This window comes from Pteropus vampyrus, unplaced genomic scaffold (genome assembly GCF_000151845.1).
Source record: "Pteropus vampyrus isolate Shadow unplaced genomic scaffold, Pvam_2.0 Scaffold21, whole genome shotgun sequence".
NCBI lineage: Eukaryota > Metazoa > Chordata > Mammalia > Chiroptera > Pteropodidae > Pteropus > Pteropus vampyrus.
The window spans coordinates 9,333,346-9,345,913 of record NW_011888802.1 but is presented as its reverse complement, the minus strand read 5'-3'; the positions used below and the strand labels follow the sequence as shown (position 1 = coordinate 9,345,913).

Here is a 12,568-nt window from a genome sequence, read left to right as displayed (position 1 = left end):
CAACTGTAAAAATAAAACTATACTTTTTTCTTTTTCAAGAGCTATGAGGATTATTCTTTGCTTGGTGACTGCATCCAATTTCAGGGGTCATTTTCAGATCCTGAAAGAGGCAATTTATTGTCTTGACTCTTTGCATATGTAGTTTCTCTTCCTCTTGTTTCTGTTTTCCTGGATGAGACTCCTGCTGAGAAAAAAGGGCCAGTAAGCTAAAACACTTGAAAACATTTAAGGTTTATTTTTCTATTCTCATTTATTTTCCTGTCAAAAAAGAGTATCCTAAATTCTGCCAGGGCTATAACTCTTTAACATATTTCCTGCTTTATTGAAATTGAGAAGACTTGAAATTTTCAAAATGGGTTGCTTCAAGCTGAACTTTTATTTTATTTTTATTTAATTAATTTATATTATTATTTATGCCTACAGCACCTGGTCTTCCTAGGTGGTCTCCCATCCAAGTACTAACCAGAACTGACCCTGCTTAACTTCTGAGATCAGACATCGGGCTTGTTCAGGGTGGCATGGCTATAGACCATGGACTGTGGCTCCACTGGCATGTGAACCCAGGACCTTCTTCTGCGTGTAAAGCGGACATGCTAGCTGCTACACTATGGAACCACATCCTTAGGATGAATTTTTAATTACTTATTTAGGTAAGCCTTACTGTTCTTCCAAAGAAAACCTTGAATAGTTTATGGTTATGACAACTCTGTCTGCTGTAAAATAAGGTGACAAAGAAGTCTTGTTTTATGTCAGAAATAACTATTATCGACGTTGTTAGGTTGTGGTAATTTTTCCTCTCTTACATGGATGGTGTTAAGGTCTCAGAATGTGAAGTCAAAAATCACATAATAAGAAATCTATTTTCCTTTGAGCATCAAACCAAGTTTCCATGTCACAATTTGTAAACAGCATTATAGTGAAAAATTGCTTAAGAGAAGTCCTAGAAAACTATGGAAAGAAATAACTATACGTGTAATTATGTTAGCTGTCAATTTCCAAGTGCTATGTATGAAATCCCAAGGTAAGACAGTGAAAACATTTAAAGAGAGGTAGGGTACTGAAGGACCTTCTGTGATTAATTTTGATATCTTTGTTTAGAGTCTAATTCAGTTCCACTATAATAATAAAAGTGGCTTAAACTTTGTTCCAAGTATTTTGTAATGCTGATACTTTTAAGTTTTGATTAAAAGGTTGTTGTTTGCTTTGCTTTTCATCAATGGAACATCATTGCTTTTGAGAATAATTTTAAATGCTGTGTGAAATGAGGAAGTCACAAAACCAAGGGACATTATTACCTGAAGAGGAAGTGGCTTCGGAAACATGTCAATCACAGTCATGGCTAAGGAACCACTTTAGCCACCACTTCCTATCCTTACTAGCTGTTATCTAGAGATGGGCAGATGGTGGTACCCAAGTTAGATACAACACTAATAAAAACTGCTCTGGTTTGGAGATGAGGGAGCTGAATCAAAGATATGTGTCTATATAATGTATTTAATTAAAAAAAATAAACTTGAAAAATTATTTGTAAAATACTGTAGTAATCAGTCAACCCTAAAGTGCAGATGTTCTTCAATGGAAAAAATATACTTTATAAAGTTTGTATGAAAATAATGTTAAACTATGTTAAAAAGCAAAATAGATTTATACTTTAAAATAAGCCAAGTACAGTTATGTGATGGATAGATTGATTGATGATACTTATAGAAGGAATAGGTAGAACATTTAGCACACAAAAAAGATATGTCTAGACAAATAATAATTTTCTAGAATATAGTCAAAAGGTTAAGCATGTGGAGGTACGGTCTAACATAGCTCACTTTTCAAATTAATTTTTAACAGATATGAGTGTTTCCCGAAATCTAAAAGTGTGGGATATCTTTACAAAGATCATTACTCACTACAAATCCTAGCACTTGTCCTGTGGTTCTTTTAAATACAACAGGGTGAAAATATGTTATCTTAACAGTTGACACTAGAATTCCTTTTTGAGAATTACTATTTTTGTTAATGCAACATTCACTAGGGCAGGTGAAACCTTGAGGATATAAAAATTGGCAACAATAAAAGTTAAATAGGATTTGTTGGGCTTCTGTGATCCAGGTGAAGATGGAGAAGGAGCAGAGAAAGTGGTGGTGGTGGTGAAGTGGGGAATCAGAGAAGTCAGAAAGGTTAGAGGCTGGGTGCTACATGGGATAAAGCTGCCAGAGATCTTAAAAGCTCTCTTTATAACAACAAAAACTAGAACTATATGTGGTGATGGATGTTAAATAAATTTATCACAGTGATCATTTCACAATGTATGCAAATGTCAAATCATTATGTTGTACACTTGAAACTAAAATAATGTTATATTTGAATTACATTTCTTTTAAAAAAAAAAAAAAAAAAACGCCATGAGACAGAGAGCATGGAAAAAATTCAATTGGAGTCAGAAAATTGTATCAGAAGAGACTGTGACAATTTAAGACACACCCCTACCTCTCCATTCCCAGGAATCTGGATATATTTAGTGAAGGTTTTAAATTTCCACAATCCATGGAATGAGAGTTCGAATCAATGTTATCTAGATTTTAAAGAGCTAGGAGACCAGATGACATTGTGGTTACATAATAAAGTGTGATCTCTTCCATGATTGTGTGTTAACTTTCAGAAGGAGCCTCTTTGTCCATGTTTTTATCAAATTTTCCTTTTAATACTTATAGGTAGAAATTTTTTATATATTATGCATATTAATCCTTGGTTAGTTACACATGCAGCAAATATTTTCCTACTTTGTGTCTCTTACTTTGTTACTTTTATAGTATCTTTTATGAACAGAATTTTTGAAATGTAATGAAGTTGAATTTGTCATTATTTTTCTTTTAGAATCTTAAGAAATCTTCTCCAGTCTGAAGTCATAAAGATATGTTCCCACACTGTCTTCAAAAACCAACAAATTTTAGTCTTTAATTCATTTAAAATTGATTTCTGTGTATGATATAAAGTATAAATGCAATTTTAATTCGCTATTTTTAGTAATAGAGTTGATGATAATGGTTATCTTTGTTATAAAGTTGCTTTACCTTAAAGAAAATCCATTCAACATTTCACCATTAAGTATGAGGTTTGTTTTAATTTTTTTTTGGTAGATGTTCTTTTTCAGATTAAGGAAGTTCTTTTTTCTTTCTATATTGTTGTTGGTTTGTATTTCTTATGAAAGATACTGTATTTTATCAAACACTTTTGGAATTCATTGAGGTGATAATACAATTTTCCTTTTTTTATTCTATTAGTCTAGTGAGTAATGTTAATCATTTTGTATTATTAATTTGATTCTTTGTTTCTGGAATAATTTCAGCTGGATTGTGATGTATTTATTCATTGTTTTAAACAATACTGTGCTCAATTTTCTGAACTTATGCTCATAAGCGAAATTGTTGAGTATTTTTTTCCTTGATATCACAGCTTGGGAACTCTATAAAATGTATTGGGGAGGGTACCCCCTTTTTTGTATTCTTTGAAATCTTGCCCGAGATTGAAATTATCTGCTATCATGCCGTTTGGAACTGATGATCTCTTTGGAGGAAGATTTTTAACTATTGATTTAATTTATTTAATAGTTTTAGTTGCTTTTTGAGTCAGTTTTGGCATTTTATTTTTAGGAATTTATATATTGTCTATATTTCAAAAATATTCAACATTAATATTGCTCTTAATAACATTGTCATATGTTTAATTTCTATAGAATTTATAATTATGTCCCCCTTTTCTTACAAATATCATTTTTATATTTTACCTTCTATTTGTCTCTTTACTAATTAGGTGAGAGCTTTTTATGTATTATTGATTTTTTCAAATCTTCAAATTTTGGCTTTGTTGATTCTTTTTTTATATACTTTTAAGTAAGTTATGATTTCATCTTTGATTCCTTTCCTCTCTTGTGTTTGCTTTTCTGTTCTTTTTTGAATGTTTGGGTTGTACGCTAAATTCATTAATGTTGACTGTTTCTACTTTTTAATATAAATATTTCATGGTCTATGTTATGCTCTAAGGACTATTATCACTGTATCAATCATTATTTGGTTTTGTTTTTGCAGGAGTATGTGCGTGTGTGTGTGTGAGTGTGTGTGTGTGTGTGTGTGTGTGTGTGTGTGTGTGTGTGTGTGAAAATATACATGACATACAATTTACCATTTTAACCCTTTTCAAATGTACAGTTCAGCGGCATTAATTACATTCACAATATTGTGCAACTATAACCACTATCCACATCCACAAATTTTCATCATCCTAAACAAAAACTCTATGCCCTTTAGACAATAAATCCTTATTTCTCCCTTTCTCAGTCTTATCACCTTTTTAACTACCGCCACCTTCTTTTGAAATAAAACTGAATCTCTGTAATAAAGAAGAGATTAAAAAACTGAGAAACAAATAAACAAACAAAAAACCATGATAGTTTGTCACCAAAAATTCTCCATAATGGAAAGTCTAAAGGATGTATTTTAGGCAGAATGAAAATGACCCCAGAGGGAAGGTTTGAGTGCAGTGCAAGAAGGAGGAGTCATAAGTAAAGATGTCGATAAATTTGCAATTAAATCTAAGTAAGTGTTGAATATATATAACAATAACAATGCTTCATTTCTGACATTAAAAGTGTAACAGAATGAAAATATCAGACAACAGTGGTATGTAAATTGGAAAAAAGGTATGATCAGAGTTAAAGCATTTTAAGATATTTTTATTTTTCAGTAGGAAAGTGAATATTCTTATCATTATAAAGTTTGTTAAGTATGCAGTTTAAAATAAATAGGATAACTTCTAGAAAAACAGACACAAAAAGCATAACTGCTAAACAAGTTGAGAGGAAAAAATTAAATAAGAAAAAAGAGGAAATAAATTTGGTCTAAAAGAAGACAGGAAAGGTGAAATAAACACACATACACAGACACACACAGGGAGGCTTAGGAGGTGAATTGCCTGTATTCAAAGGGCCTCTTTTCTAACGAGAGAACCTTAGGAAAGCAAATTAACCTTGCTCTGCCTTCATTTTCTCATCTCTCAAATGGAGTGATATGATTACCTACCTCAAAGATTTTTATGAGGTCTGAATAAGTTAGTATATGTAAAATGCCTAAAATGTTTCTGTCCATATTCATCATTCAGTGAGCATTAACTATTTTTTTTTTGCTCACGTAGAGAGATTACTATCTTGTGGTAAGAATGAAAACTTAGGCCTAGGGAGGTCATATAACTCACCCAGAGTTTAAACACAGTGATATGACTGAAAGTCTATGCTTCTTCCTCTGAAATATTGGCTGTATACCCAGTGATTTTTACCCCCTCAGTCTTAATTTCTATTTCTCCGCCATTTCCAGAGATAGGAGCATGCAACTTGACAACTGTTTTTTTTTTTCTATAAATTTACTTACTTCTTAGTTTCTGTGGCTTTATTTATTACTATCATTTAAACATCAAGTTTCAGTCATTTACTAATTTACTGTTTAAGGTGGTTTATGAAATAAAAGTATTCATATTGTAAGGGTAACTGTCATACCACTTCATGTTAGTATTATAATACTTGAGTACTAGTCAAAAAACTAATCTTTGGCTGCCTTTCAATTCTCAGAATACCCTAAAGGTGCTTGTGAAGTTAATTTTTGGCTGTTTTCTGTATTTGTTTTGTGATTCTAAACAGAATAATATATATATTCATCCTGGATTTTAATGCTTAGTACATTTCTATTCTTTCAAAAAAACTTCATTATTTCTCTCTTTATTCTGACAAGGGTTGAGAAAAAATAAAATTAAAAAATCACTGGTTTATTAAGAAAAATAATAGGAAGTTATAAAATAGAATCTTAAAGAGTTTCTTAATCTCCAGACCTTGCTGAGCATATAGTATACATTTTGAATAAAGTTAGGTAGTCTATACAGATTTATTTACTGTAAATGAATTTTTTAAAACATATTCAACTACAGTTATTAAAATTTTTACCTCTATTTATCAGGCAGTCCAAATATCTTTTAAAGGTATATAGAATGTTTAAAATACTTATGCATGTGTAAACTAAATATATTTTGTAATGTTTATGAGATTTACCCAATTGTTTGCTTTTAAACCTCTGTAATCACATGAATAAAGTGAAAATTATAATGGAGAGAGAAAATAATTTAATCAGTCAGGTCAGCACTCATCAACAAAGAAGAAACTTCTTTCAAGTCTCTGGAACACTTACAAAATAAACTTTATACCAGGATACAAATGAAAACTTCAACACATTCAAAAAGTAGAAAATATGTGCCAGTCACATATTCTGAACACAATAAATAAAGCTAAAAATTTGCAACAAGCATCATTCACGGTGGCAAAGACATGGAAGCAACCGAAGTGTCCTACGATAGATGATTGGATAAAGAAGCTGTGATACAAATATATAATGGAATATTACTCAGCTATAAGAAGAGATGACCTCAAGAGAATCATGCTAAGCAAAATAAACCAGACAGAAATAGTTGAAAATCACATGATATCATTTATATGTGGGATATAAACCTAAAAGTAACAAACAGTACAAACAGAGACTCATGGACCATAGACTAGTGGTTACCAGAGAGCAGGGAAGGGGGAAAGGCAGACAGGGTAAAGAGGGTCAAATATGTGGTGACAGAAAGAAATCTAACTATGGAAGATGAACACACAGTGTAAATGTATATATGCTTTATCGTTAAAATGAAACTTATTGGATTTCGTTAGTCAATGTCACCATAAAATAAATAAATAAATAAATAGATAGATAGATGATAGATAGATAATAAATAAAATCTCTAAACCCAGAAAAAAATTTGCAACAAAAATTTAAACAATTTTAAAAAGTATATATATTTAAATATATATGTATATATACACATATACATATATATACACACATATACATATATATATATACACACATTTAAAAATCCCTCCTAGATTTTATGCAGAGTAGAAATCAGAAATACAAAATAATCTACTAAGGAAATAGATTTAGACATTGAAATAAACAGATGGTAGCCAAAGCTGTCATTCAAGCAAATTTTTAGCCACATTCTTCTGTTATTAGAAAGGAATGAAAATAAATGAATTAAAATTTAACTCAAGTCTATGGCCATGCCACCCTGAACGTGCCCGATCCTGTCTGATCTTTTAAGTTAAGCAGGGTCAGACCTGGTTAGTCCTTGGATGGGAGACCACTTAGCAATAGCAGGTGCTGTAGGCATTTAAAAAAAAAGTTTAACTCAAGAAGTCAACAAGGAAGCATAAATTTTCCTGTGTAATAAAAAATGAAATAAAAATGTAAAAGATAATGCAGATACAGTAGATGAATAGAAATGATAAGTCCAAAATTAAGTTTGATCAACTTCCAGCAAGTCTAATAAAGAGAAAATAAAAATGCACAGAATCAGGACTATTATAATACATCTTAGGGGTGACTAAAGTAATAAATACTTGAACAATTATGTTAATATATTAATATAAAAATGGTCTTTTATATTCTGGAAAAATATGATCAAAATGAGCACATCAATAAGAAGAAAAAGTAAGTGAAATTTAAATGCTAGTAAATTACAAATATCCAATGATTATATTATAGCACATGCTATAGCAGTATTTTACAAACTTTGTTTCCATGACATATGGTAAGAAATACCTTTTACAGACCCAGTTATATATATAACTGAAACATAAAAAAGCAACCTATAGAATGGGAAAGTATATTTGCAAACCATATACCTAATAAAGGGTTAATCTTCAAAATATATAAAGAACTCATATCACTCAATAGTAAAAAACAAAACAAAACAGAACAAAAAAACAACAATGAATAAACTGATTGAAAAATAGGTATTTCTCTAAAAAAGGAAAATGCGGATCAAAACCACAATGAGATATCATTTCACATCTGTTAAGATGGCTATTATCAAAATAGTGAAAGACAGCAAGTATTGGCGAGGATATGAAGAACCCTTTACTCGGTTGATTAGAATGCAAAATGATGCAGCTGCTATGGAAAACAGTTTGGAGGTTTCTTTAAAAAAATCACAACTAAAACTACCATATGTTCCAGCAATCCCACTTCTGGATATTTTTCCAAAAGAATTGAAATCAGGATCTTGATGAGATATTAATATTCCTATGTTCATTGCAGCATTATTCACAATAGTCAAGATATGAAAACAAATCTAAATGTCCATCGAAAGATGAATGCATAAAGAAAATATAGTTTATGCAAACAATAAAATACTATTCGGCCTTAAAAAATAATACATTCTTGCAATATGTGACAACATGTATGAACCCTGAGGACATTATGTTAAGTGAAATAAGCTAGTCACAGAAAATTCTGCATGATTCCACCTATATGAGGTATTTAAAATTGTCAGACTCTGAGTGGCCCGCACACCAATCTAACTATAAATTCATGGTCCAGATGTGTGGATTAAAGTTACGCACCTACCCTCTTTTGCTACAGCCATGGCAGGAATAGGCCTGTCTGCATAAATGGAGTAAAATCGCAAAAGTAGACCTACGTAGCTGGTTCCAGTCAGTTCTTTGTTGGCTTCCATTGTGTCCTCACCTATTTTGGCCTTGGGTTCAGGCAATACCATAAAATATGGTATATTATTAGCTGGATATCAGATCCTAGCTGAGTACTCCTCAGTAGTTCCTTGATATTAAGAACCTGCTCCCCCACTCACACACCCATACTCACACCAACACAAACACTGACACACACACACACACACACTATAAATACTTTTTTCCCAGCTGGCCATCTACTTCATGTAAGTTCTGTAACTGTGGAACCACCTCTAAATGGTCCTATTCTGTTTTGATTATTATAAGCTTTGTAGTATAGTTTGAGACCAGAGAGAATGATCTGTCCAACTTTGTTCTTTCTTCTTTCTTGAGATTGCTTTGGTTATTTAGGGTCTTTTGTGGTTCCATATAAATTTTAGTATTATTTCTTCTAGTTCTGAGAAGAATGATATTAATATTTTGGTAGGAATTGCATTGAATTTGTAAATTGCTTTATGTAGTATGATCATTTTAACAATAGTAATTCTTCCAATCCAGAAACATGGTATATCCTTCCATTTATTTGTATATTCTTCAATTTCTTTTTTCACTGTATTATACATTTCAGAGTACAGGTCTTTCACCTCCTTGGTTAAGTTTATTCCTAGTTTTTTAATTCTTTTCGATGTAACTGTAAATGAATTGTTTTCTTCATTTCTCCTTCTAATTGTTCATTATTAATGTATAGGAATGCAACAGATTTCTCTGTATATTAATTTTATGTCCTGCTACTTTACTGAATTCTTCTATTAATTCTATTTAATTTTTGCTGGATTTTTTAGGGTTTTCTATATATACTAGTATGTCATCTGCAAATAGTGACAGTTTTACTTCTTTCTTTTCTACTTGGATGCATTTTATTTCTTTTTCTTGTCTGATCACTGTGGCTAGGACTTCTACTTTGTTGAGTAATAGTGGTGAGAGTGGGCATCCTTGTCTTGTTCCTGATCTTAGAGAGAATGCTATCAGCTTTTCATCATTGAGTATGATGTTAGCTGTGGGCTTGTCACATAAACCTTTATCAAGTTGTGGTAAGTTCTTTCTGAAGAGTTTTTATCATGAATGGATATTAAATTTTGTCAAATGCTTTTTCCACTTTTACTGAGATGATCATATGATTTTTAACCTTGATTTTGTTAATGTGATGAATCACATTGTTTTACAGATGTTGAATCATCCTTGCATTTCTGGTATAAATCCTACTGCATCATGTTGTATAATCTTTTTAATGTATTGTCGAATTTGGTTTGCTAGTATTTTGTTGGGCATTTTGGCATCTATGATCAGTGATATGGACCTGTAATTCTCTTCCTTCATAGTGTTTTTGTCTGGCTTTGGTATTAGGGTAATGCTGTCCTCCTAGAATGCGTTTATAAGTGTTCCTTACTCTTCAATTTTTTGAGAAAGATACAAACTAATTCTTTAAATGTTTGGTAGAATTCACCTGTGAAGCTGGCTGGTCGTGGGCTTTTGTTTTGAGAGTTTTTTGATCACTGCTTTAATTTCATTGCTAGTAATTGGTCTGTTAAGATTCCGTTTCTTCCTGGTTTCGCCTTGGAAGCTTGTATGTTTTAAAAAATTTATCCATTTCTTCTAGATGTCAAATTTGTTGGCACATAATTGTTCATAGTATTCTTAATAATTCTTCACATTTCTGTGATCTTGGTTGTAACCTCTCCTCTTTCATTTCTGATTTTATTTATTTGCTTTCTTTCTTTTCTGCTTGATGAGTCTTGCTAGAGGTTTATAAATTTTATTTATTTTTTTCAGAGAACCAGCTTAGTTTTATTAATTTTTTCTATTGTTTTTTTTTTTAATTTTCTATTTCATTTATTTCGACTCTGTTCTTTATTATTTCCTTCCTTCTACGTTGGGTTTTGTTTGTTCCTCTTTTTCTGTTTTCTTTAGGTGTAAATTTAGATTGTTTATTTGAGATTTTTTCCTACTTCTTGAGATAGGACTGTATCGCTATAATCTTTTCTCTTATAACTGCTTTTGATGTATCCCATAGATTTTGTAAGGTTGTGTTTTCATTTTCATTTGTCTTAAGGTAATTTCTGATTTCCTGTTCAATTTCCTCTTTGATCTGTTTGTTTAAAGGCATGTAAAAAAAGAATGAAATCTTGCTGTTTGTGAAAATGTGGATGGATCTAGAGCAGTGATCCCTAACTCCCAAGCCATGGACTGGTAACAGTCTATGGACTTTTAGGAACTAGGGGGCACAGCAGGAAGTGAGCAGTGGGTGAACAAGTGAAGCTTCGTCTGTATTTGCAGCTGCTCCCCAGTGCTAGCATCATCACCTCAGCTCCACCTCCGATCATCAGGCATTCGATTCTCATACGAATACCACTCCTTGGTGCTAAAAGTGTTGGAGACCACTGATCTAAAGAGTGTTATGCTAAGTGAACTAAGTCAAGCAGGAAAAAGAAAATATCATATGGTTTCACTTATATGTGGAATCTAAAACAAAACAAAAACAAATAAAACAAAACAAAAATAGACTCATAGAAACAGAGACCAAAGGGATGGTTATCAGAAGGTAGGGGTTCAGTAGATGGATGAAAAAGGAAAGAGGAATATAGTCAATAATATTGTGTTAAGTTTACGTGGTGACATATGACTACTAGAATTAGTAGGGTGATCGTATAGTAAGGTTTAAAAATGTTGAATCATTATATGATACACCTGAAACTAACAATCAATTTAAGATGGTATACTCACTATACTTAAATAAAAAAATAAATTAAAAAAATTCTAATTACTGTGTAAACGCTTACTCAGCAAACAAGGTATAAGGTATGGAGACTATTTTAGGGAAAGGAAAGTAATTTTGTCTTGAAGTGAGGCTGGTAGTTTCAGAATGGGAAAGAGAGAGAAAAAAACTACAATGAAATCTAAATGTAAAAAGGAAAATTGTAGATTTGTGGAAAAGGAATCCTGAGAAAGGAAAATTTATGTGAGGCCAAGCTAAATAAGACTAAAATAAATTTAATCATGTAAGTGGATTTAGATATCAAAAGTTAGCTGATACAAAATTAGAGTTTAGTTTTCTCTATGCTTAAAAGGACTATTGGTCTGCTACTGATATTTGAAAAAGTTTTATGCCTAGAAAGCAAAGATTTTGTGTTTTATCAAAATTACTTTCTGTTTTATGCTGTTTTAATCAAGTCCTTGGTTACTTAAGAAAACTAAATATCCTGTTTCACTAATAATTATGTAAACTATATTTTTCTTTGAAATCTTTTATTATCACTTTGGTTAAATGGATAATTAAATATTGCTTCATAATGACTTATGACCTTATTTAGTCAAATGTCTGAACCTTTGGCTATAACTTGACAAAGTCACCCAAATTTAAATTATAAATAGAGTCTTGACCTGGGAATAACTTTGAGGTATTTCAGAAGGATCCTTGGAACACTCAAAAGATTTGTTTTCTCTCTTTACAAAAGAGAAATATTAAACTAATTAAGCCTATTTGATATGCTAAGATTACATGGGAACCTTTGTCAAATAAAGAAATAATAATCATTTTATATTTGTATAAGTGGATGTTATAAGTGTTTCAGAAATATGTGAAATTCCTGAAAATCTGAGAAGTCCTGGCATGTCTGTCATCAAAATTGAGGCACAGTGAAAGGACTGAAGCTGAATATCAGATTGCGGCTCATGTGGATAAAGTCCATTCTATTTTTGCAAAAATGACCCCTCATTGCCAAACTTTTGCTATTCTGATGTCTTTGTAACATGGTAACAGATTGCTCCTGAATCAGAGAAATTAAGGAGGCTAAAAAAATGGCAATAAATTAAATAAATAGGTTGGATTATGTGATTTCTTCCTGGCTCTCTGGCATTTTTCGATTTTTGCATTTCTTCATCCACCATGGCACATTTAAGTTGGACTTCATTGAACTGCCACTTGATGTGGGTTATCAACATGTTCTTATTTGTGTGTGTGTGTTTTTT

The 12,568-nt window shown here is 31.5% G+C and overlaps 1 pseudogene; it reads right to left on the bottom strand.

The window, feature by feature from the left end:
* Positions 1 to 414: 414 nt before the first annotated feature.
* Positions 415 to 530, bottom strand: LOC111736682 (annotated as a pseudogene).
* Positions 531 to 12,568: the final 12,038 nt, after the last annotated feature.